This window comes from Stegostoma tigrinum, chromosome 8, assembly GCF_030684315.1.
Source record: "Stegostoma tigrinum isolate sSteTig4 chromosome 8, sSteTig4.hap1, whole genome shotgun sequence".
NCBI classification, from domain to species: Eukaryota; Metazoa; Chordata; class Chondrichthyes; order Orectolobiformes; family Stegostomatidae; genus Stegostoma; species Stegostoma tigrinum.
Window position 1 is genome coordinate 16,341,523 of NC_081361.1, and position 25,923 is coordinate 16,367,445.

General features: G+C 41.0%; 1 long non-coding RNA gene across 1 annotated transcript in view; it reads right to left on the bottom strand.

Moving 5' to 3' along the window:
* LOC125456029 (uncharacterized) overlaps nt 1–24,204 on the bottom strand; it is a 57,254-nt gene extending 33,050 nt beyond the window's left edge. Inside the window, exons 1-3 of the long non-coding RNA XR_007248371.1 lie at nt 24,099–24,204; nt 13,248–13,328; nt 10,350–10,436 (exon numbers count right to left, since the gene is read on the bottom strand). This is a non-coding gene — a long non-coding RNA (uncharacterized LOC125456029). The remainder of the gene's footprint in view (nt 1–10,349; nt 10,437–13,247; nt 13,329–24,098) is intronic.
* Between the last annotated feature and the right edge of the window lie 1,719 nt (nt 24,205–25,923).

Below are 25,923 nucleotides of genomic sequence, written 5' to 3' on the forward strand. Positions count from 1 at the left end.
CCATGACGGTTAGAAATTTGGAAAGAAGGAGCTCCTTCAATGAAATAAAAATGTGGATCACACCGGGAACAGTTTACCACACGTGGAAAAAGACACCCAAGAGGGTGTAAAAAACAAGAAAGACCTCAGGTGTTTTCACTGCAGTCTTTTTTTATAGAATCCCTACAGCGTGGAAGCAGACCCTTTGACCCAACAAGTCTACACTGACCCTTGGAGCATCCTACTCAGACCCATCCCCTTATAACCCACCTAAGCAACACACCCATGAACACTAGGAGCAATTTAGCCAAGTCAATCCACCTAATCTGCACATCTTTGGACTTTGGGTGGAAACTGGAGCACCCAGAGGAAACCCACACAGAGACAGGGAGAATGTGCAAACTCCGCACTGACAGTTCCCAGAAGGTGAAATTGAACCCAGGTCCCTGTCACTGTGAGGCAGCAGAATTAACCCCTGAGCCACCTGAATTTGGGACACACAAAGTCACAGTGCCGATGGCTTAATAAAATCACTGTATTACCCGTAGGAGGTCATCGAGGAGTGAGGAAGACTCAGACTAAGATACAGAGGCATTTCTATTGGCCTGCATTACATAAGGATGTGGTTGAATTTTGCTGTACTTGTCGTACGTGTCAGATGGTAGGAAGGCCATGGGAAGTAGCACAACCAGGGCCTTTGATGCCAATTCCTGCATTTGAAGAACCTTTCATGAGGGATTATGATTGATTGTGTATGTTCCCTCCCTAAAACTAAAACTAGGAGCCAGTATTTGCTAAACATAATGGATGTGTCGACCAGGTTTCTGCTGGCCATTCCATTATGGAATGATTTTCTGCCAAATTAATGAAAGAGGTCATGGATATTTTAGGCACCAAAAATTTTAAATCTAGTCCATGCCATCCTGACTCCCAGGGAGCATTGGAAAGGTGGCACCAGACCCTCAGACAATGCTGAGGGCTTATTGCCAGGATTACCCAAATGATTAGGATAAAGGTATACCATTTATATTATCTCATATTAAAGATACTCCAAATGAATCAATTCAGTTTACTCCATTTGGATTGATATTTGGACACGAAGTAACAGGACATTTAAAATTAATTAAGGAAAAGTTGATAGGTCTGAAGTCAGAGATCTCACAGTTGGATTATGTGCCTGAGGTGACAGAAACATTAAATGGAGTAGATGAGTTAGCCAGACAACATTTCAAGTTAGCACAATGCCTAATGAAGCAGATAAGAAATCTAAAGCCTCTGCATTTGCCCATGGCAATAAAGTATTTGTGCTGTTACCAGAGGTAGGAGATCCCTTCAAAGCAAGGTTTAGTGGTCCCTATCAGATTGAGAAGAAGTTAAGTCAGGTGAATCATCTGGTAAAGTTGTAAGAAAAGTTATTTGTTATGTTATGTGGCCATGCAAAATTCTTACTCTAACAGGGAAAGGGAACTGGAGAAACAGGTATTATTTACTGCCATTCAAAGCAAGGAATCAAATTGAGATGATTCAGATTTTGATGTCCCTCAGAATAAATAAATAACAAAGAAGACCTTAAAGAATGGTATAAGGTAGTGAGCAATCTGTCCCAGGAAGAGAGAGCTGAATTGTAAGACTTGCTACTTTGCTATGAGGACTCATGTAGAAATAGAAGGGGGAGGACTAATACCCTAGAACATGAGGTTGATGTTAGGCTTGCTGTTCCAGTAAAATAACACTCCTACAGGCTTAATCCTCTCAAAGCAGTGCAGATTGAGATGGAAGTGATGGCCTAAGAGTATATCATAGAGCTAAGTCAAAGTGTGATATTCACTGATTGTGTAGGTTTCCAAGTCTGATGATGTTCAGCAGTCTCGCATAGATTATTGGAAGGTCAACGCTGTGACAAAATCAGACTAATTCTCAAATCCAAGGCTGGAGGACTGTGTGGAAAAAGTAGTACAAGCGATTTGCATCACAAAGTTAGACTTACTTCATGGTTACCGGCAAGAGCCTTTGTCAGAGAGAGCGAAAGAAGTTTCTGCTTTTATAACCCCAAATGGGGTGTATCAAGATAAAGTAATGCCCTTTGGACTGAAAAACACACCAGCTACTTTTCAAAGATATAGAGATCCTGGTGTTGGATTGGAATGGACAAGGTCAGAAATCACATTGCAACAGGTAACAGTCCAACAGCTTCATTTGAAAACACAGCTTTTGGAGCCCTACAGAGATAGTGAGAACAGCCGATGCTGGATTCAGAGACAAAACAGTGTGGAGCTGGAAGAACACAACAGGCCAGGTAGCACCAGAGGAACAGGAAAGTTAGCTTTTCGGGCTGGGACTCTTCTTCAGAAAATGAAGAAAAATTGTGAAAATGAAATTTCCTGTAGGGTCGCAAACTGAAATGCCAATTTTCGTGCTCCTCTGATGCTGCCTGGCCTGCTGTGTTCCTCCAGCTCCACACTGTGTTGTCTTTTTCAGAGCTTTACTCCTTCTTTCAAGGGCTTGTGAACAGAGTTGTGGCAGAATTGAGAAATTGTGCAGCCTACATAGATGACTTGGTGGTCTTTAGCCATTCGTGGAAAGGTCACATGGAGCATTTGGCAAAGCTCTACTCAAAACTACAGAAGGCAATGTTGATCATAAACTTGGCAGAAATAGAATTCTCAAAGGCAGGAGTGGTGTTCTTAATGCACAACATTGGGCACTTGTCAGATGACATCAAGGAAAATGAAGACAAAGGCCATGAAGGAATTTCCAAGACCATCCTCAAAGACTACACACTGTTTTCCCTGTAGCATTTTACAAACACTAAATTCAAACATCCTGCCTTCCAATCCTCAAGTATGCTATGCATCTATGCAACACCTCCCCACATAAGAAATTTTTAGGATTGAGCATATTCTGAAGGAAATTTGTACCAAACTTTCGTAGCGTGATGGCACCGTTGATGGATTTGTTAGAAAAGAACACCAAATTTCAATGAATAGAACAATGCCAGGAGGCATTTGAGAGCTTAAAAGCATTGTTAAGTGCTGCACCTGTTACAGCTAAGCCAAATTTCTTGAAACCCTCGAAAATCACGATTGCGTAAGCGATATAAATGTTGGAAGTATGTTATCACAGGAGGGTAAGTGAGAAATTGAAAGGCCAATCGATTAGATTTCAGAAAAATCTCAATATCCACCAAAAACAATGTTCAACCACTGAAAAAGAGTTATTGAGTTTGGTAATGGCCTTATAACATTTTAATATTTACTTTGCAAACAATGAGTCGGAGAAAGTTATGTATACCAATCAAATTGCTTTGACATTTCTGGAAAGATTTAAGGACAAGAACAGCATATTATTTCATTGGAGTCGAATGACACAAGCACTTAATTTATAGACTGAACATGTTGTGGATTATGAAAACGTTATTGCTTTACTGTGGGTTAAAAGAAAAATGTTTCTGTAAACTAGAAACAGTAGTGTTCAATATTGTATATATGTAGAATTAGTACGAGATTTGCAACTCTAGATTAATGAGATATGGATCTTGTAACATAATGGAGTTAAGGTTTAAAATAAAATGAAGACATCATTTCATAATGATGGTTCATTTCTTTCTTAAGGGGGAAATTGTTGCAAAGTTGGGTAGTGTACTTGTGGATTAGAAGCCAGGACATTAGAATTTGGCGTTTATAAAGTGTTGGTGTTGGTAAAGTGTTATAGGGAAGGCAGTGCATAATCCCTTTAAAAGATGATGTGCTTTTTCTATGCTTAGTGATTCAGAAAGGATGTCTTTGAGTTTGGAGGTGCACAGAGAACCTGAATTGAAACATTTGTATGAAAAGGCTTTACTGTCAGCAGGCAAAGCAACATTTTTACCAAGGCAACAGTGTTTTTTTGCATTTAGCCAATTAATTTAAACCAGGCCCTTAGATACGAAAAACCAATTAAATTTAAATCTGATGCCTTTGACGACATAGGACCAATTCTATTGTAAGAAATTGATTTTTCATCAAGAATATAAGAGATGAGGGCATTTGAAAACTCAGAGGAGAGCCAACTGCCCTCTGCCAAGAGAATACTTCTTAATTCTAAAAGAAGGAATCACTGGCTTTCACAGAATTCACCAAGCCTTAGAGTAATCTCCATCTAAATTAAAGGAACCCACGGCGCAAGTAGTTAACTTTCCTGACAAAAGAATTCAACATAGAAGGCATTCCTGAAAAAAAGGCATTCACTGAGAAGTTCATCCTGACAGAAGAATTGTTCAGAGAAGGCACAGAACATTCCGGAAGATGAATCCTGGCTGTAATTTCAAAAGGCTAATTTTTTTCATTTTATTTTGTAGAAGTGGGACTCATATTTATTGGAACAGTATACCATTAGAATCCTGTTTTATTTGGGAATAGTTAGTAGTTAGAAAATCTTTATTTGGTTTGTTAATTTGAAAAAAAGTTTGTTTGTACACTGTTAGAGTTAGATAAATAAATTGTTACTTGTTGATTATAAAAGAGAGTGTTGGGGTTTATTTTGTTTAACCACTACAAGTTCCAGAAAATCAGGTTACACCATTTTTCACACTTCTTTTTTAATGTGACATTCCTCTCTGGGGGTTTCAGTTTTAGTTGTCAGAAGGGGGTCAACTTCTGTTTTATAACAACACAAATTCAGAAGATAATGTTCCTTGGTAACTGCATTGTCTAATATAGGAGTTTAAGAGAATGAAAACATAAAACATTACATAAAAAAATCAAAACATACCCCTAGGAATAGACCCAGTAAATGTAGCAGCATAGTGATAAACAATTGGGAAGGAGGGAATGGTTGTTGGTGTCATTAATATTGAAGCCAGTTCACGTGGCATCAGGTCACATATCAGCAAGGTAGCATCCTGTGGATTTCCATGCATCACTCTTCTGCAAATGATGAACCCATCCTCTTCCATGTTGAACATCCTTTAGATGAGAGACTCAGAGCTGCAACAACACAGAATGTACTCTTGTTTTGGAATCAGTGTCCATTGTCAAGACTGGCTCAGTAGGTGGCCAATGTGGTTGAATTGTGATGGACGTATCTGTCAGATTGGGCCTGCAATATCTTGTGAGGGGATCAACAGAGGGAAAAATCAACTAAACCTTGGCTTTACCTATCTATTTGTTACGGGAGCAAAGTACATAGCAGTATTTACAGAAGTGGATGCTACACCATGGAAGACAATGTCTCAATCTCACATTAAGCATACACTCCATTGTGTTAACGGCATAACCACATTGCCAAAGTTCATAGGTTTACTAGCGCAAAGTCAAGCATCCATATTTGCACTGCGGGCTACCAGCAGCAGCAGAATTTTATTCAACCACAATGTGCAGTCTCAAAAATTCATTGCAATGCTAGTCCTTGAACTCCTTTATTTTAGGGCATGCACTTCACTGGTTACTTAATTTGATTCAAAAGTTTCAAAATCATCATAGTTCAGTCTTGCGAATGACTTTCATTCAGTTCTTGGAATGTTAATAATATATGTGAAGTTAGAAAGCTGAATATGAATCAAATTTTGATTCATGGAATTTGCCCTTTCACTGGTTTGTTGAATCATTGCCATCTCTGAAATTCTATGAATCAACTCTCCTTAGAGTCCAACATATACTTGGAATGCCCCATACAATTTTTATCCTACTTTTCAAAGTACAGCACCTCATGTCTCTGGGTAGAACAGGTTTATCTTTTAGCTTTGGATTGTAATGTGTCTGGATTCAAGAGTGACATATTGCTGATACCGAATGATGGGGGGAGCAGAAGGAAATTAATGGTAGCTTGCATTCAGAATGGAGACAGCCCTAAGGAGCAAAGGTCTGGAAGTAACTATGAAAACCCAACTCAGAAATAAGTGAACAGAAATAAGTGAAACAATTCATCTAAGCCATTGAGACAGAATTTAAGCAGCTCAAGCCTAGATCTATCCTTATGGTATTTCAAGGGCCATAGCCTGTCAATTTCAAAAAGCTTCATTTATCCCTATTCTTTGCTTCCTCCATGAACTAAACCTCTTTCCAAGCTAATAGATCATTAGTTCATGACTCTTTATATTACCTACTAACCTTCTGGAAGTTAATTGCTGCTTTGTGGTATCTTATTTCTTTGAAATCCAAGTATACCACATCTCCTGTGTCCCATTTATCCATCCTATTAATTAAATGCTCAAAAACTCTATCAAAGATTTCACATACAATTTCAGTTTTGTTAAACTATATTAACTCTGCCTAATAACATACAATGATATTCTAAGTTCATCGTTAAGACTTCCTTCATAATAGATATCTATACTTTTGTGATGATTGACCGCTAGTTCTCGACTTTATCTTCTTTGTTTTTGTGAATGACATGTTACACTTGTTAACTTCCAGTCTGCTGGAACTGTTCCAGATCCAAGGGAATTTCAGAAAGTTGTAACCAACAAATCTATTTTCTCTGCAGATCTCTGCTTTAGACCTCTAGGGTGTAAACTCTAAGGCCCAGGGCATTTACAGGATTGTAGTCCATTGGGCCTCTCCTTTGCTGTTATTGGTCCATTGGCCACTCTATTGTAGTATGTGGCTCATGTCTTCAACTGTGAAGCCAAACCCACTGGGCAGAGTTTTGTTTGTTTGAGAGTAGATGTGGAAGCAAGCCTAACGGTGACAACCAGGTCTTCTCAAGGGTGGGAATAGACTGGATGGGGCCACTGTGTTCTGAGTGCTGAATGAGTGCAACCAATCCGGTCAGTGCACCAGTGAGCATGTCCTTTCGGTTCTGTTATGGACCAGACAAGACCCGTTAATAATATTTTAAGAAGGTAGCCTTGGCCTACACTTTTCCTTATTTTAAAGTGCTGTGTTTCAGTTGCAATATGACTGGTCAAACTACCCGGTGTTAAGCAAAACACAATTTATTTACACACTGTAGTTAAAATACAACAAAAGAAAGATAGATTTAGAAAAACAACTCCATCAGAAAACTTAAATTAATACATACAGGAATGATTTCTAATTAACTATTCCGATCTAGTAATTCCCCACAAATGCACCCCTTGGCAAAAAGGCAAATGCAAAACATAGATTGCCTCACATGCAACCTGGTAACAGGGAGAGCAAACAAAAATCAAGCGAAACCTCAGAAAGAGTAACAGCCAAGAGACATTTACTGCAGTTCCCAACCCTATTGAGACTCCAACAGCAAATGATGTTGAATCTCAAAATGAAACAACTAAAAACTAGACACCATATTCTGTGAAAGCTGGCCACACCCAGCAGCAGGCTGCTTCTATTATTCCAACTTTATCAAAAACCCAAGTCCTCACAAGCAGTTTACTTCACTGGCATTCCAAATAGACGGCTTGTTACCTCTCTCTTAAAACACCAGGATGAAATAACCTCTCAAGGCCACAGTTCTATTACCTGCCTTTCCTTTCCTGTCAGCCCCTCCTTCTGTCTACCTCTTCTGTTAATTCCGTATTTATATGGATTTTTAGGTAAATCAACCATTTACATAGATTAGCCTTTTAAATTGAGTCTCACTTGCCTGCCCCACCAGATTTATTCAGAAGTCAAATGACACTAGGTTACAGTCAACAAGTTTATTTGAAAACACACGAGCTTTCTTAGCTCAGCTCCTTTGTCAACTGCAGTGAAAGAGGAGAGCACACAGACACATGGTTTATCGTCAGAGAGATCAAGTGCAGAGAGATCAAAAGATCATACAACTGGTGTGAGTGGGGTGTCAGATAATAAACCTCAAGAGTGATAGATGGCGATTAAGTGTTTATAAAATCAATGTCAGTGCTGTGCTGTCAGACAGTCAGGCAGAGCCATGGGATTATACAAAAGGTGACATCTCAGGTCAGACACTGAATTGTAGGTGTGAGGCCTTGTTTAAAATCTGTCTCAGAGTTTTAACCTGGAACCAGACTTGTTTTATTCCAAGAATAGCATTTATGAGACACCACACTGATTGACTGTGAATACAATTTGTGTGCTTTTTGAACAAAATAGAATATATCTACAGATAATCAAATATCTTGGATGAAATGATTCACCCCATAAATTTGTGTGTGTATGAGAGAGAGAGAGAGACAGTGTGTTGAGAGAGAATCTCTGAGAGTGAGTGTATTCTGTTTTTGGAGCAGAGAGAGTGAGTGTGTGTGTGTGTGTGTGTGTGTGTGTGTGTGTGTGTGTGTGTGTGTGTGTGTGTGTGTGTGTGTGTGTGTGTGTGTGTGTGTGTGTGTGTGTGTTCTTGAGAGACAGTTTGTGAGTGTGAGAGCATACATATGTGAGTGTACGTGTGTGTGTGAGAGAACGTAATAAGTAATTCAAAACAGTACCAACAAATAAGGTAAAGAAATCATAAGAATTTATTGAGGTGATGCTGTCAAAACAAAACAGGAAAGAAGATTTTACAGATACAAGACTTTGTGGTGGGGTCACCATGAATTGCAGCATGGACTCAAGATAATGGTTGGGGCCATCTTCATAAGTACTGAACTTGGCTATCAGCCTCTGCTTGGCAATTCTGAGTTGATGTATATCTCAGAAGATGCCTTGGAGGACATTTACTGGAAGATAAGAGGCGAAATGTCCTTGATTGCTAAATAAAAATGAAAAGAACTGCTGATGCTGTAAACCAGGAACAAAAACAGAAGTTGCTGGAGAAGCTCAACAGGCCTGGCAGCATTTGTGAAGAGGAAATCAGAGTTAATGTTTCGGGTTCAGCGACTCTTCCTCAGTTCTGACTCTTCTTCAGTGCGGCATCTCATAAATTCCTGTTTTTGGATAAAACAAGCCTAATTCCAGTTTTGAGGGAGGGTCACCGGGCATATCCCACGTAATTGGGGCCCATGCAGGTACCCATGGCCAGCCCTCCTCCCTGCAAAAAGTAAGAGAAGTTGAAAGAAAAGTTATTGAGGGCGAGGACAAGCTCATCCAAGCAGAGGACGGTGATGGTGGGTGAGGACAGTTCAGGCTTTTCCTCCAGGAAGAGGTGGAAAGCCTTAAGACCATCTTGGTGAAGGATCAGCGTGCAAAGGGATTGCAAGTCCATGGTACAGAAGAGGTGGCTGGAGCCTGCAAACTGGAAATTTTGAAACTGGCTTTAAGGATCAGAGGAACAGGACCAGGGGAGAGAAAATCAAGTCAAAACAGTTGCCTAATTATTAGTTACTATTATCCGTGTTAACTTTGTGTCCTATATTTGTTCTAATAACTGAATTTGAACTCCGTAGGTGTCACCATGGGACTTGGAGTTTATGTTGCTGGACTTTTAGTTCAAGCCCTAGGCTCCCTTTTCCATTAATACAATGACTATACTGTCATTTCTTATTGTTATGTAGCTCTTCATTTGAGATTACATTCGGAGAGTGGAAAATTCACCATCTATGTTCTAATCTTTGCAGCTCATACACTCATCATACAGAGGATAAGAAGAATCTTCTCAAGAGCTAGTCACATATACAGCGGAATATGAAGTGTATTTTGTTTATTCCTTGAGTTTTAGAGCCACTGTTTTAATGTTATTGGCGCACAATACTTGGGGACAGAAGAAGGGATGTAATCCATTTACATTCCCCATTCCTGTCCAAGTGAATCACATCAACAAGAGTGCAAAATCAATAGGGCTTTTGTGAAATTGAGTACCTACAATGCTGAAATGTGCAGAAAGTAGTTATATTACATCTGGAGCTGTGGGTATGTTACATGCACCCATCAGCTCCCATTACACGGGCTTCTCTTCATCATCTTCAAAGCTTTAATGATACTATCAGGCTTTGTCTGGTCGCTGTCAAAGTCTCAAATACTGAAAGGAACAATGATCTAAGAAAAATTACAATTATAATAATCCATCATTTTCATGCTGAAAAGTATGACATCCCTGAAGAGCGACATTTAAAGTGAACATTTTAAACCTCAAATTGTCAACCATTTTAATTAATCATAAACACATTTCCGGTCTAAATTCCAGAAGAAACTGAAAGGGTTTTAACACAATGTATTTTCAGCCCATGCGGATCAGAACTTTTAAGTGCTACCTCAGATTACACTTTGCTCAAATATACCAGAAAGGGGAGAAAATGGTTTGATCATGCTTTTAGCTCTGTAAGATTGTTGGAACAATTCAGAAAGAATGGAACTTTCTCAAGTTTTCAACCTCTGATGCTCCCAACCTTTGTTGAAAAATTAGTGTTCAAATGTGAAGTTTCATTTATCCCTCAACTATTTTCTCCATTACCTGCAATTCAAACTTGTTCCATTTACTTTTATATAATGAAAGCTTGAAAGCTGACTCCATACTTTGTACAACAGCAACACCATGTCAGGGAGAAGATGAGGTAAATTGAAAAGTAATTTAATTACCTTTAAATTTGGGTTGCAGAAGTCTGATGGCAAAAGTGCAGAGTATTCAAGGAAATAGAGCATGACGGTTTCCAGGATACAAGGATCCTGAAAAAGAATGTTGGATAAGGGTGTCACAATGTCTCCAAACCTCTGCTTGGAATTTGCCATTTTGATGATAATGCTGCCTTGACGTCCTATGGGACCCGAAGGTTGAAGGAATAGCAACTCATATTCCACTTGGGAACTCTGCAGCCCAATGATATCAATGTGGACTTCACACACTTCAAAATCTCCCCTCCCCCAACTGCTTCCCAAAACCAGCCCAGATCATCTTCGCCTCCCTCTCACCTATCCCCTCCTCCCACCTCAAGCCGCACCTCCATTTCCCACCTACTAACCTTATCCCACCTCCTTGACCTGTCCGTCCTCCCCAGACTGACCTATCCCCTCCCCACCTCCCCACCTATACTCCCCTCTCCACCTATCTTCTCCTCTATCTTTCTTTAGTCCACCTCCCCCTCTCTCCTCATCCCCCCTCTCTGATGAAGGGTCTAGGCCCGAAACATCAGTTTTTGTGCTCCTAAGATGCTGCTTGGCCTGCTGTGTTCATCCAGCTCCACACTTTGTTATCTTGGCATCCTAAGGCACTGTTTTTGTTTTGGAGAAAAGATTGTGTTTTTTTTCGTATATTCTCAGACTATAAGAAAGCTGTTGTGAAACTTGAAAGGGTTCAGAAAAGATTTTCAAGGATGTTAGATAACAAGGTGTAGAGTTGGATGAACACAGCAGGCCAAGCAGCATCAGAGGAGCAGGAAGGCTGACGTTTCAGACCTAGAACCTTCTGCCCAAAATGTCAGCCTTCCTGCTCCTCTGATTCTGCTTGGCCTGCTGTGTTCATCCAGCTCTACACCTTCTTATCTCAGTTTCTCCAGCATCTGCAGTTCCTACTATCTCTTTACAAGGATGTTACCAGGGTTGGTGGGCTTGAGTAATGGAGAGAGGCTGAATAGGCTTGGGCTATTTTCCCTGGAGCATTGGAGGCTGATGGGTGGCCTTAAAGAGGTCTATAAATCATGAGGGGCATGGACAGGGTGAATAGCCATGGTCTTTTCCCCAGGATAGAGGAGTCCAAAAGTAGAGGGCATAGGTTTAAGGTGACAAGGGCAAGATTTAAAAGGGACCTATCGTGCAACTTTTTCACACAAAGGGCAGTAATGTATGGAATGAGCTGCCAGAGAAGGTGGTGGAGGCTGTGCAATTACAACATTTAAAAAGCATCTGGATTGGTATATGAATAGGAAGGGTTTGGAGGGATATGGGCCAAATGCTGGTAAATGGAACTAGATTGATTTCGAATGTCTGGTCAGAACGGGCAGGTTAGACTGAAGTGTTTGATTCTGTGCTGTACATCTCTATGAGTCTAAAATGCTATGACACTATGTATGTGAGAGTTTGCTGTAGAGCATGGAACTGCTGCAGAAGTTAGCTTTTATTCTGCATATTTATGTTCAAGTTAGATCTACAAACTCAGTGCTCCATAAGATGGATGTTCAGTCAAAGGGGAGTGCTGGATTAGTAACAGAAGGATTTATTGATTGACATGTTGTGGAAATGCCCTCAAATAAATTTTCCTTTTCCCAAAGTGGTGCTTCATGTCAGAGCCTCCCTAAGTGTTCGTCAAATCTTGCCTTTCTAATGTTCTAAGGGGATTTTGTTAGATTTCTCCAGGTGATTAGTTATTAAATGATGGATTGTGCAAATTAAGCATTGTTAGAAATGATTGTTTTCACACTTTATTTAATTTATGGCATGATTATCACCAGCACTCCAAGAGCTGTTGAGGCTGCTTTTAGATGCCAATTAATCAACAGCCATTATATTGCACATCATTTATCTTAGAATCTCACTACATTGCTTTCTTGTGCAGGTTCCCATCCTTTTGGCGTTGGTTGCTATTGAGATGTCTTTCTGACCCCATTTCACTGGAAATTGCAACATTGGCAGTAGCATGCTTGAAAATCTTTTACCTTTTCTTTTTGAATCATGACATTGTGTCCTTTGGCATATTGTATTCATTTTCTCGGTCAAAATCTCCCTTTTCTCAATTGTACAGCGAAGAAGTTTAAAATAAATGTATTATGTTAATGTGTTATTTTCTTAGTGCATGATAATTATGTCACAAAATGTTATTTTCCACTAGCCTAGTGAAGCATGTGTTGTAAAGAAATGATCTCCTGGAGCTAAATGACGCTTTCTGGAGACTCCATTCTTAAGTCTTAATGCCATTTGTGCTATTATTGTACACCAGCCATTCTTTACTTTTGATGTAGGAAACACTTCATCAGTTTCAAATAACAGCTTATATTCATGTTGGCCACTGGTTCACATGCAAATAGACACAATGACTTATTAACACAGCAAAGCATAATTAACATTGTCATCCCATTTTGCCATTTTGAGTCATAGAGCCATAGAGATGTACAGCATGGAAACAGACTCTTCGGTCCAACTTATCCATGCAGAACTGAATCCCGAAATTAATCTAGTCCAATTTGCCAGCATTTAGCCCATATCCTTCTAAACCCTTCCTATTCACGTAGCCATCCAGATGACTTTTAAATGCTGCAATTGTACTAGCCTCCACCACTTCCTCTGGCAGCTCATTCCATATATGCACCACCATCCCTGTGAAAATGTTGCCCTTAGGTCCCTTTTAAAACTTTACCCTTTCACCTGAGACCCTTCAATTTTAGACTCCCCCACCCGGGGGTAAGGTCCTTGGCTAGTGACTCTATCCATGACCATCCTGATTTTATCCGACATTATTTCCGCTTGTAGCTTTCCATCAGCTTCATCCTCTCCTGGTCGTAACTCCCTAAATCCAAGCTGCCCTCCACCAAACACTATATGACTCACTGTATAACAGCGTGTTCCCATCCTGTTCTTGTGCAGCTTGGTCCTTAAATCCAGTTCAGAATTTTGTGCCAAAGACAATTCCTGTTAACAAACATAATCAATGATTTGCATTAATTTTACTATGTCTTTGCAGACAGTATTTAGACACTCCAGGACCCGACTTTAACTTGCCATATCGGTTTGGGTTTTGTGTGAGTTAAAGTCTCATTCAGATTTCTCTCTGGAAGATTCATCTGTACAATCAGCTGCCTGGTACTCTTAAACATGACTATATTTTATTATCCAAAGGAAGCAACTAATCCTTTAATGTAGTTGCAGTGTGTCCAACACAGATTTGGCATGGTTTTCAGGATAAGGGTCACTATCGTCTTTCCTAGCTTCAGATGTTATGCCCAATCTGAAGTCAAAGGACCAAACCTGGTAACTTCCTCGATTGTTGTCCTGACTTTCAAAATGAGGGAGAGGAGCAAGATGGGAGCATAAGAAGTATGAACAGGAATTAGGATTTGGCCCTTCAAAACTGTTTTGCCATCAATAAGATTATGACTTACCCGTTCCACACCTCAACTCCTCTTCCATACTCGCTCCTCACAGACCTCAACTCTTGGTACTTCAAAAATCTGTCAAACTTCTCGTTAAATACTTTCAATGATATAGACTCCACAATTCTCTCTGAGGTGGAAAATTCCAGACATTCGCTATCATCTAAGGGAAGAAATTTATTTGCTTCTCAGTTATAAATGAGTGTCCACTTATTCTATAAGTATGTCCCCTAGTTTGAGATTCCAGCAACTAGTGGAATCATCTTTTCTACATCTCCCCTGTCATATTTCCTCAAAATTTTGTTTATTTCAATAAGATCTCCCTTCATTTTCCTAAACTCCAATGAATAAAGTCCCAACCTTTCAGTTAGTCTAGGTAAATCAATCCCTTCATTCCAGAATCCGCCTAGTGAGTCTCTGTTCAGCTCCTGTCAATGCCAGTGTATCCATTCTTAAACAGGCCAGAACTATACACAGTGCTCTAACCTCACAAACATTTTATTTTGGTATAACAATACTTTCCTGTTTTTAAGCTCCAGCCTCCTAGCAAAAAAGGTTAAAATTGATTTGCTTTCTTAATTACTTGCTGCATTTGCACGCTAACCTTTGGAGACTATGTGCCCAGATCCCTCTATGGTGCACCATTTTTTGAAGTCTCTACTTATTTAAATAATAATCTGCCTTTTGATTCTCCCTGCCAAGGTATATAACCTCACATTTTCCTACATTAAACACCATCAGTCAAGGTTTTTTTTTCCAACTCACTCAAACTTTCTACATTCCCTTTCAGATTCCATATGCTGTCATCACTACCTGCCTTCCTACCTATTTTTGTACCATTATCGAATTTTGATACATTGCTCTGCACCCCTCATCTATGTTATTAAAATAGAGCATAAATAATTTGGACACGAGGACTTATCTTTAAGGCACCCCAATCAGGCAGCACAGTGGCTTAGTGGTTAATACTGCTGCCTCAAAGTACTAGGAACTTAGGTTCAATTCCACCCTCAGCTGACTGTCTGTGTGGAGATTCCACATTCTCTATGCGCTTGTCTGGGTTTCCGTTGGGTGCTCTGGTTTCTTCCTACAGTCCAAAGATGTGCAGGTTGGCCATGCTAAATTGCCCATAGTGTCCAGGGATTTGCAAGCTAGGTGGGGTTGTGGAGATATGGTCGGGAGGTATGCCTGGGTACACTTATCAAGGAGTGGTTCCTTTTACAGAGAACAGTGGATATCTACAATTAGCTGCTGCCTGTGAAACTGACTTCCTGTTTACCTTCATGTGCCATTCTGATCTGCTTAGTGTTAGCATTAGCCCAGGAACGTGGCACATATTCCAGGGAATTCAGCACCAGGGCCATCTGCAAGATAAGTTTTCATCCCTACATTTTGCACCCCCGCTCCAGAACAATCCTAAATTTCCACGTGGATTTTGCCTCTTTCGATCAATTGATTTTGAGTGGAGTGAGCAGTGCAACAGATGGGTCAGAAATCCTTTGCCTTGCCATCATTATTCATATATTTCATATAAAGAGGTCAGGAGCCAAGGAAGATCCACTCTGGTGAGCAGGTTATTGCTGTTTGAACCCCTGACCCATTGTTATTAGGAAGGCAGTTTCAGTAATTGAATGAGTGTCCAGTAAGTAAATGGTGATACAATACCAGTTCAGTTGTGTGCCTTGATGGGAAATGTTAGGACGTGATACTTCCATTCATGTTCTGCCCTTGACCACAGGGGTATCCAAGATACATTTCAATGTTATTTTTCTCTTACACACCAGAGAGCAAATTATGAAAGATAAGGTGTTGGAAATTTAACCTGCTCTTAACAAAACAACAGAACATGAACTTTTTCTATGAACAAGCTTCAAGCCAGAGGACTAACTTATTAGCTTATCTTCTGTCACTTGACATTGTATTCTTTGAAGACAACTTTCTTCTTTTTACATGTCAAGCACGACATGCCCATATTCTGCTCAATAATTTTTTAAAAATATACATTTAAGAGCCTTTGAATTTTTGACATTCTTTTTCAAATTTCTTTTCATTGCCTGGGAGCTGCCATATTGTTAAGTATAATCCAGGAGTGCTGTGTGAGGTATTTAGAGTGGTCCTGAACACTGTACACTTTCTCAGGGAAAATCCCTGAGTTTGATACAGCTGAAGATATTTGAGCCTAAAGCAATCCAGAATAACCCTTGCAGTGATGTCTGTGACTGGGACAATTGGCCTCCAACAAACACAATCATCTTCCTTTGTATCAGAGATAATGGGGACTGCAGATGCTGGAGATTCCAAGATAATAAAATGTGGGGCTGGATGAACACAGCAGGCCAAGCAGCATCTCAGGAGCACAAAAGCTGACGTTTCGGGCCTAGACCCTTCATCAGAGAGGGGGATGGGGGGAGGGAACTGGAATAAATAGGGAGAGAGGGGGAGGCGGACCGAAGATGGAGAGTAAAGAAGATAGGTGGAGAGGGTGTAGGTGGGGAGGTAGGGAGGGGATAGGTCAGTCCAGGGAAGACGGACAGGTCAAGGAGGTGGGATGAGGTTAGTAGGTAGCTGGGGGTGCGGCTTGGGGTGGGAGGAAGGGATGGGTGAGAGGAAGAACCGATTAGGGAGGCAGAGACAGGTTGGACTGGTTTTGGGATGCAGTGGGTGGGGGGGAAGAGCTGGGCTGGTTGTGTGGTGCAGTGGGGGGAGGGGATGAACTGGGCTGGTTTAGGGATGCGGTAGGGGAAGGGGAGATTTTGAAACTGGTGAAGTCCACATTGATACCATATGGCTGCAGGGTTCCCAGGCGGAATATAAGTTGCTGTTCCTGCAACCTTCGGGTGGCATCATTGTGGCAGTGCAGGAGGCCCATGATGGACATGTCATCAAGAGAATGGGAGGGGGAGTGGAAATGGTTTGCGACTGGGAGGTGATGTTGTTTGTTACGAACTGAGCGGAGGTGTTCTGCAAAGCGGTCCCCAAGCCTCCGCTTGGTTTCCCCAATGTAGAGGAAGCCGCACCGGGTACCGTGGATGCAGTATACCACATTGGCAGATGTGCAGGTGAACCTCTGCTTAATGTGGAATGTCATCTTGGGGCCTGGGATGGGGGTGAGGGAGGAGGTGTGGGGACAAGTGTAGCATTTCCTGCGGTTGCAGGGGAAGGTGCCGGGTATGGTGGGGTTGGAGGGCAGTGTGGAGCGAACAAGGGAGTCACGGAGAGAGTGGTCTCTCCGGAAAGCAGACAGGGGAGGGGATGGAAAAATGTCTTGGGTGGTGGGGTCGGATTGTAAATGGCAGAAGTGTCGGAGGATGATGCGTTGTATCCGGAGGTTGGTAGGGTGGTGTGTGAGAACGAGGGGGATCCTCTTGGGGCGGTTGTGGCGGGGGCGGGGTGTGAGGGATGTGTCGCGGGAGATGCGGGAGACGCGGTCAAGGGCATTCTCAATCACCGTGGGGGGAAAGTTGCGGTCCTTAAAGAGGACTTCCCTGGACTGACCTATCCCCTCCCTACCTCCCCACCTACACCCTCTCCACCTATCTTCTTTACTCTCCATCTTCGGTCCGCCTCCCCCTCTCTCCCTATTTATTCCAGTCCCCTCCCCCCATCCCCCTCTCTGATGAAGGGTCTAGGCCTGAAACGTCAGCTTTTGTGCTCCTGAGATGCTGCTTGGCCTGCTGTGTTCATCCAGCCCCACATTTTATTATCTTATCATCTTCCTTTGTGTTGGGCACATCTCCAAACAATACACTGCTTTTCTCTGATTCCCGCTGACGTCATTTTAGCTTGGACTCTTTTACATCACACTCATTCAAGGGCAGTCACTCTCGCCTCATTTTTAGAATTCACCATTTTTGCCCATGCTTAGACGAAGGCTATAATGAGTTGAGTATTCTCGGCAGAACCCAGATTGAGTATCAGTGAGCAGATTATTGGTTAGTCAATGTTGTTTGACAGCACTGTCAACAACACCGTCCATCACATTGCTGATGTTTAAGAACATTCTGAAGGGAAAGTAAGTAGTTGAGTTTAATATGTCTCAAAGTTTTGTGAAACACTAGGCAATTTTCCATGTTACCAGGTAGTACCAGTGGTGATAAAGTATTGAAAAAGTTTGGCTGTGTGTGCATCTAGTTCAGGAGCGCTAATCTCCAGCGCTAAAACCAGGATACTCTCAAGGCCCATTGCCTTTCAAGTGTCCAGTGCCTTCACCCATTTCTTTACATGATATTAAATGAATCAAATGGTCTGAAGACTGGCATCTGTGATGCTGGGACCCCAGGAGGAGGCAAAATGGGCCATCCTCTTGGCATTTCTAGCAGTAGATGGTGGCAAATGCTTTATCCTTGTCTTTTGTACTGTTGTACTGGACTCCGTTCTCCAATGATTTGTTTGACTGCCCAACACTGTTCATGATTAGATGTATGAGGAGTGTTAAGCTTTTGATACTGAGACTGGAGGGATTGAGCTACAAGGAGAGGCTGGATAGACTGGGACATTTTTCCCTGGAGCGTAGCAGGCTGAGGCGGAACCTTATAGAAGCTTATAAGATCAGGAGGGGTTTCAATAAGGTGAATAGCAAAGGTCTTTTCCACAGGGTAGAGCAGGGGAATCCAAAGCTAGAGGTCAAAGGTTTAAATTGAGAGAGGAAAGAGCTGCGGGGAACTTTTTCACACAGAGGGTGGTGCGAATAAGGAACAAGCAGCCAAAGGAAACATGAGAGGCAAGTACAATTACAACATTTAAAAGGCATTCGGAGAGGTAAATGGACCAAATGCAAGTAAATGGAACTAGTTCAGTTTAGGAAACTTGGTCGGCATGACGAGTTTGACTGAAGGGTCTGTTTCCATGCTCTGTGCCCCTATATGCCTCAACTAATCCATGCTGTAGCAATTTCATTTTTCCCAATCACTGGATCGAACTAAGTTTTTCCTAAGTTCCATATAGGATTTATTAACTGTTACATAACACTAAAGAATCAAGCAAAATATTTTGATGCTGAAAACTGGACTGTATTGTTCTGATTGAGTCTTGGAGAGATGATGGTTAATATTACAGGATCCTTTGGTTAGCTTTGAATTATTTCAGGGGCGGCAGCAACATTGTGATGATGCCACAGGACCGGTAATCCAGGCCCAGGCACATGCTGTGGGAACATGGATTCAAATCTCACCAGGACAGCTGGTGGAATTTGGCACCGGCAGAGCAGGTAGTGTTCTGGCTCATTGGAGTTCATCCACTCTAGTGCAGCAGCATTATTTTCTCCAAGCACTTTCTACCTTTTGCTTTCTTCTTTGCCTTCTGGGCTGGAGCAGCATTGGCAGGGCTGCAGCGTAAGCGGTGTGGATCAGGACTCTAGCTGGCAGTGGTGCCCGAGCGAGGGTTCCTGGCTGTGGTGGGCCTGTAGCCTTGACTCTTGGTGATGGTGCTAAGGCAACAGCAGCAGCAGAGCCAGGGCTTCCTGGGGTATCGGCATTGCCATCGCTATTTCTGGAATGGGACTCTTTGGAGCCCATCTTGGATAGACATTGGAGAGGCCCCGAAGCTGTGCTTGAGAACTCAACTTTAACGGAAGATTAACTCTTATTTAATCAATTCTTTTTTACCATTATTGTAATTCAAAATGGCACCAGACTGTGGTAACAAAACACTTTCACCATATCTTCAAGATATCTATGACGATAAATCATTCGCTCTCTCATTCAATAAATCATCCATTCAGTGTATTCAATTAATGGAGTCAAAATCTTCTCTAATCATCATCAGGAAGACATTGTAGGCTGTCATAAAAACACTTCTAGTACATTCTAGTCCAATTCTGGTACATTCTAGTACAAACGTCAGCCTTTCTGCTCCTCTGATGCTGCTTGGCCTGCTGTGTTCATCCAGCTCTACACCTTGTTATCACAGATTCTACAGCAGTTCCTATTATCTCTAGTACATTCATGCCCTTTAGGTAAGGAAATATACTGTCTTTATCAGTTTCTAGCTGACCTATCCCTTCCCTACCTCCCCACCTATACTCTCCTCTTCACCTATCTTCTTTTCTCTCCATCTTCGGTCTGCCTCCCCTTCTCTCCCTATTTATTCCAGAACCCTTTCCCCATCCCCCTCTCTGATGAAGGGTCTAGGCCCAAAACATCAGCTTTTGTGCTCCTGAGATGCTGCTTGGCCTGATGTGTTCATCCAGCTTCACACTTTGTTATCTAGGACAGAGCATTCTGTTTGGTTGGCATCATATGCACCACCTTCCAGGCTTACTTCCTCTTCACCAGTGGTTCCAAAGTGCACCATCTACAAAATGCATGGTAGTAACATACCCACTTGCATCCAAAAGTGTTTTCTACCATCTATTCGAACAAAGGCACCAGCTGGGCAGAAATCACAGCATTTGCAAGTTATTCTCCAAGCCAAATGCCACCCCCTGAGTTTAAATTTTATTGCCTCCACTGCCACTGGAATCCTCAAATTTCTCACCAAAAAGCCCTCTGGTGATCCCAACAGCAGCATTTCAAGAAGACAACTAACTGTCACCTTGCCCAGGGCAATTAGGTTTGGTCAACAACTGCTGCTAATGACAACATAGTAAAAAAAAACACCCATTTTAAAGAGAAGTATCACTGTCTTGAAAAAGTCTTTTTTTTACATATCACGTATTCCGAAGTTCAGGCTTTCTCTCAATTTCTTGGGCTTTTTTCATCTGAGGCCAATGATATTCAGTCCAAAACAAACTTTCCTGCTCAGGATCCAATGCAATTGTGTCTGGAAATCTTGTCAATGCTGTTGAAAGTTGAGGGAAGACACTCTGAGTGATTGAAAATATAATGAAATATCCTTGAACTTGGACGCATGATAATAAAGCTAACTTGGTAAACCAGGATAGCATGGTAAATGAAGAATGGTTAGATCTTCACAGAATGATATTATTTTACAACCAATCAGATTAGGTTCATTGCTAGTATTGCAGCCAAATCCTACAAAGGATAAACAAAAAGCACTTTTCATGACCTCAGGTCACTTCAAATATTGTTACAGCCAATTTTTTGGTATAGTCATTATTGTAATGATGAAAACATTGCAGGCAACTTGTGCACAATAAACGCAAGAGAGCTTTATGTCTAATAGCTCAGCTGAAAACCAATGTCTTAGTCTACATCTTATTCAAATTCTTCTCACCCGAAGTCAATTTGCTGAGAGTGAACTTTGTACCCTCCCTACCAGTAACTCCAAAACATGTACATCCTTCCTTTGCCAAGAAAACAAGAACCTGTACACAGGTTTCTGACCAAAACCTTCCATAAATGCAGGAGGCAATATTGCTACATAGCATATTATGAGTAGTAGTGTTTAAGCAAGGTGTCAGAGGCACATGCCAACTGTGGAATGTAACTCTGAAAGGTTTTCATGCCTTTAGGTGCATAGGGAAAAGGAAAAAAATCCACTGTGGGGAAAATTGGCCAAAATTTGAATATCAAGTCTGGTTGACATAAGTTGGCATAATATAGTCATTTGTCAGCATATTCTTTGGGTGTCTCTGTTGCAGCCTTTGTGTTGCACTAGTTAATGCAATTCAGAAGCATACCAGTTTAGGGGGAATGTGAAATGTTTATTCTGCTTGAGAGGAATGGTTAGTATATGGACATCTTTGGGTAAATGTGTTGCCACAGAAAAAGCATCAGGTGATGATGATCGGCAATTAACTTCCAGAGTTCACATTTTAAATCAAACAAGTTGACTCTTAAAAGTCAGAGCATTGCCCTTAAAGATGAACAATGAACAACCATGATCTATTTTATTGAGGAGAAACAGGTACAGTGCAAAGAACAGGGCCATTTATATTAATGTATGTAGCTTCCAGTACACACTCGTGTACCACACTGCAACCAGAAAATCTTGTTGAGTTACACAATCACATTACTGGTGAACTCTGTGTTGTGAGTTTTACAAGCACAGGGAGTGTTGGGTATAATCAGTGCCTTGCTTTTTGCATGTAACCAAAAGAATATGCTGTATAGTATGATCCACCAATCTCTGGGGTTGTCTACATACCTGACAGTATACTGGGGCACTGAAATTCAATTTACACAATCTAAATATTGATTTTCCCTTTAAATTGGTATTCTTATGAAATGTCCTACTGAGTGCAAGAAAAAAAATCTTATTAAAAATGTCATTTGACAGACATAGTGAAATTACTTGTGACTATGTGTTGCTGAAGTGCTTCAGAGCATTGTTAAAATCATCCCACACACAAGAATTCCACAAACTGGGAATCAAAGAAAATATCTTACTGTTGTATAAATCCTCAGATGGATATTGAGGAGAGTATGTATATGAACTGAGCGAAGAAAGAATTTGCATTCACGTACAGCCTTTCACACCTTCAGCCTGTATCATAATGTTTCACAGACAAATCAATTCGGTCTGAAGATTCAACATTGTGCTTTCATAGGCAAATGCAACTGGCAAGTTCCACACAGCAAGGTCCATCAATTAATCATTTCTTAAATAAATCATTTGGGTCATCGCTGGCACAGCCAGCATTTCTTATTCATTTCCCATAACCATAATTTTAAAAAAAACTAGTCAATTGATTAGTTGAACCAAAGACATCCATACAGTAAGCTGTGAAGTAGGATTGTCCCAGGACTTGAATCCAACGCTAATAAGGAAATGGCTGTATGTCTCCCAGTCAGGATGGTGTATGATTGAGAGATTAATCTTGGAGGTGAAGAAGTTTTTACATATCTACTTGTCTTTTTCATTAGACAATGGAAGCTGCACGTTCCTGAAGAGACAGTCTTAGTGACTTGCCTCAGTGTTTCTAGCTTTATGTTGTTCTTGGAGGGATAAGTGTTGGCTAAAACATGGGCATGCGCCTGAGATGCAAACAGGGCCTTGATTATATTGCATATGCATTTGAAAATGTCTGAAATAATTAATATTCAGCAGTATGCGATCAATTCCTTTACTTCTGTGAACTTTGCGCAGTAGGAGCCAGAAATCCACAAAACGTTATTGGATTCAGGGATTAAATAGTTCCAAGGGGTTACTACATTTGACCCCCAAAACTGGTTGCTCTGGTCAATTCTGTCTCGCATTAGTGGTGGGTCTTGTTATAAGTTTTCTAGAAGTCACAAAGGGACCACTGAAGTGTTGTTCTGGCTGCCAGTTAGTTGACGTTCGAGGCAGACAAAGGCAGAAAGAAGCTTTATCTGGGGAGGAAAGTAAAGTACCCTGGCTCAGTACCATCAGAGCTCAGGAAGAAATTTGAAAAGTCAGTTGGGTCCAGCTAGGTGTTGAAATCAGGGCTTATGGAAAAGTCTGGGGGACTGTGAGGTCTCAGGCAGAACTGTGTGCCACTAATAATTCAGTGCAACAGTGAGTTAGGGTGAATGAAATCCATGGATTTTGTTTTGTACGAACGAACAAGATAGGGCCCAGGAGTAAAAAAAATCAAAGGGGTGCACTGACTTGGTAAAACTAGCTGTTCATGTAAAAGCTGGAGTTATGTGATGGTCTGAAGTTTCCAGAATCTAGGGGTTGTCGTCTCAAGAAAGAAAGGTGAACTGTCAGAAGATGAGCAGTCATTAGAATCACGCAGCATGGAAACAGACCGTACCATCCAACCAGCCCATGCCGAACATAATCCTAAAGTAAACTAGTCCCACTGACCTGCTCCTAGCCCATTTCCCTCCAAACCTTTCCTATTCATATGCTGATCTAACTGTCTTTTAAATTTTGTGTCTGTACCTGTGTCCACAACATTCTCTGAAAGTTCATTCAACATGCAAACCACCCTTTGTGTAAAAAAATTGCCGCTTGTGTCTTTTTTAAATCCCTCTCCTCTCACTTTTAAAATGACTCCTTGCAGTTCATGACAGAGTGGTTTTTCAGGGCGGGTCGAATTCAGATCATCAAAAGTAGAGAGTCATCATCCTTCACAAAGTTTCATTGAGATTTACTGACCCACAGTGTCACTAATGACTCGGAGGAATGCTCAGAAAACCATGGGATCCATCTTGATCACAATTGCTGTTTGATTATTTTTCTGTGGCACTTCAACCTGTTTGCTTTTTAACCTATATTTGCCTCATGTTAATCTTGGGATGTTAGGATTTAACCAGCATCCATCCTGATATAGTCTGAACCTGTTTTTTTCCAACAATCAAAATATGCTCGTTTCAGTTTATTTTTTGTAATAAAGAAGTTATTCTTTGTTTACCAAAGAAATCTAGTGAATTGTTTCTAATACTGAAAGAGATACAGTCTAATTCTTGTACAATTATGATAATCTATGAATATTACCTACCTTTCAAATTGAAAATTTGTCATGACCATATGAGGGGTAGGACCAAGAGGATAAGCACACCCTTCAATCTCAGCTATAATAAGTGCTGTAAACACCATGATTCTCTGATAGTGTCACATGGACTTTTGGAGAGAACAGCTTAGAATCTCAAAGGAACGTGACCTATCATCTGGTTCCCCTCAAAGCTTCTGAACCAAAGTTTCCATAACTGTCTGTTATAGCGATATAACATGTAACTAGAGTCTATTATTTATTAAATTATGCCTTGTTAACTGATTCTTCTAATGAGACCCATAAGCCCTTTACTTCTCTTACACCAGCCCAAGCTCCTTCCATGTAAACAGAATGGCAGCAACAACCTTCATCGTGAGGAATATCTCTTACAGTATCGTGAGGTAGCATGCATAGACAACAGGTTAATCCATTCACCTGAAGAAGTGACATCTCTCACAAGGACTGCTTTCAGCGATCAACCAAAATTCTCTTCAACAATTTGAAAGTTGAAGTTAAATGTCTAATCTTCTGATTCAGGGATGATTGAAACTCAGTCATGCATACACAACAAGTGAGGTACAAGCAGATTTAATAATGTGTTAAATATTTTCCGTGACTGAATTTAAATCATCTGTTTAGCATATTAATGGATAAATTGCACTAACATTAGCCTGGCATTTTCTGTTACTTTGAGCCACAAATGCTGTCAATAGTTAGATAAACCAGTTTCTGTTGCCCATGACAGTGGAAAGCCCATAAATTTTCATTCAATTTCATTTTACATTTGACTGATTTTGAAATATAAACTCCTGCTTAAATCTCAATGATGTACTGAGATTGATTGTGGAGCAATCCAGGCACATTTTCCATCAAAGATGCAACACACATATTTTCATGACTCTGTATGGCTGTAAGATACTGAAAGGACTTTCGGGGAAAAATTGCAGTTTCAAGATTTGTTACTTATAATTTCCAAGAAACGCAAGCAAACCAACCTTTGCAGGAATGCACTAGTGGCAGCATGAGCATGCGTATCAGAGATACTTGTTGATGAGGTTTATCTCTCTCAGAAATATGAGATGCAGAGCAGAAAAAGCACCAGACATGGAAGTGATGAGAAAGCAACTGTTCAAGCAGGTTTAATGGATTCTGTCCAATCAAAGAGTACATAAGAGAGTTTTCTGACTCATCGAGACTGTGATGGCAGTTAGAAACAGCAATCTAATCCAGTCCCATGCTCAGCCCAGTCGCTGGGCAAAGCTGAATCATCTGCAATAAATTCACACTAACTCTTGAAAGTTTTTATTCAATCAACCTTGAACAACCTATCAGTGCATCCCCATTGACAAACAACGTGCACCAGACCTCTTTTTGCATCATTCCGAGACTATGAGAGTGAGGAAGTAAGATCTGGAGAATTAAACATATCACCATCAAGCAATCATATCCAAAATGGTTTTGTGAGGCAATGTCACACAGTTCAGTCTCAATATGCCATTTGGAGAAGCATGACCGCGTTATTACACCTATTGTAGAGGTTGCCAAAGTGTATCACAGAGAACCTGCAAAGGATGCAGACTCACAATTTCACAGTGTTGAGGCACAGGCTGTCACAATGCATCACAGTGTTACAGACTATCACAATGTATTACAGTATCACTGCTCCCAGCCACAGGCTGTCACAGTGTATTACAGTATCACTGCTCCCAGACATGGGCTGTCAGCCCGTGTTACTCTATCACTGCTCCCAGTCACAGGCTGTCACAGTGTATTGCAGTATCACTGCTCCCAGTCACAGTCTATCACAGTGTACCACAATATCACTGCTGTC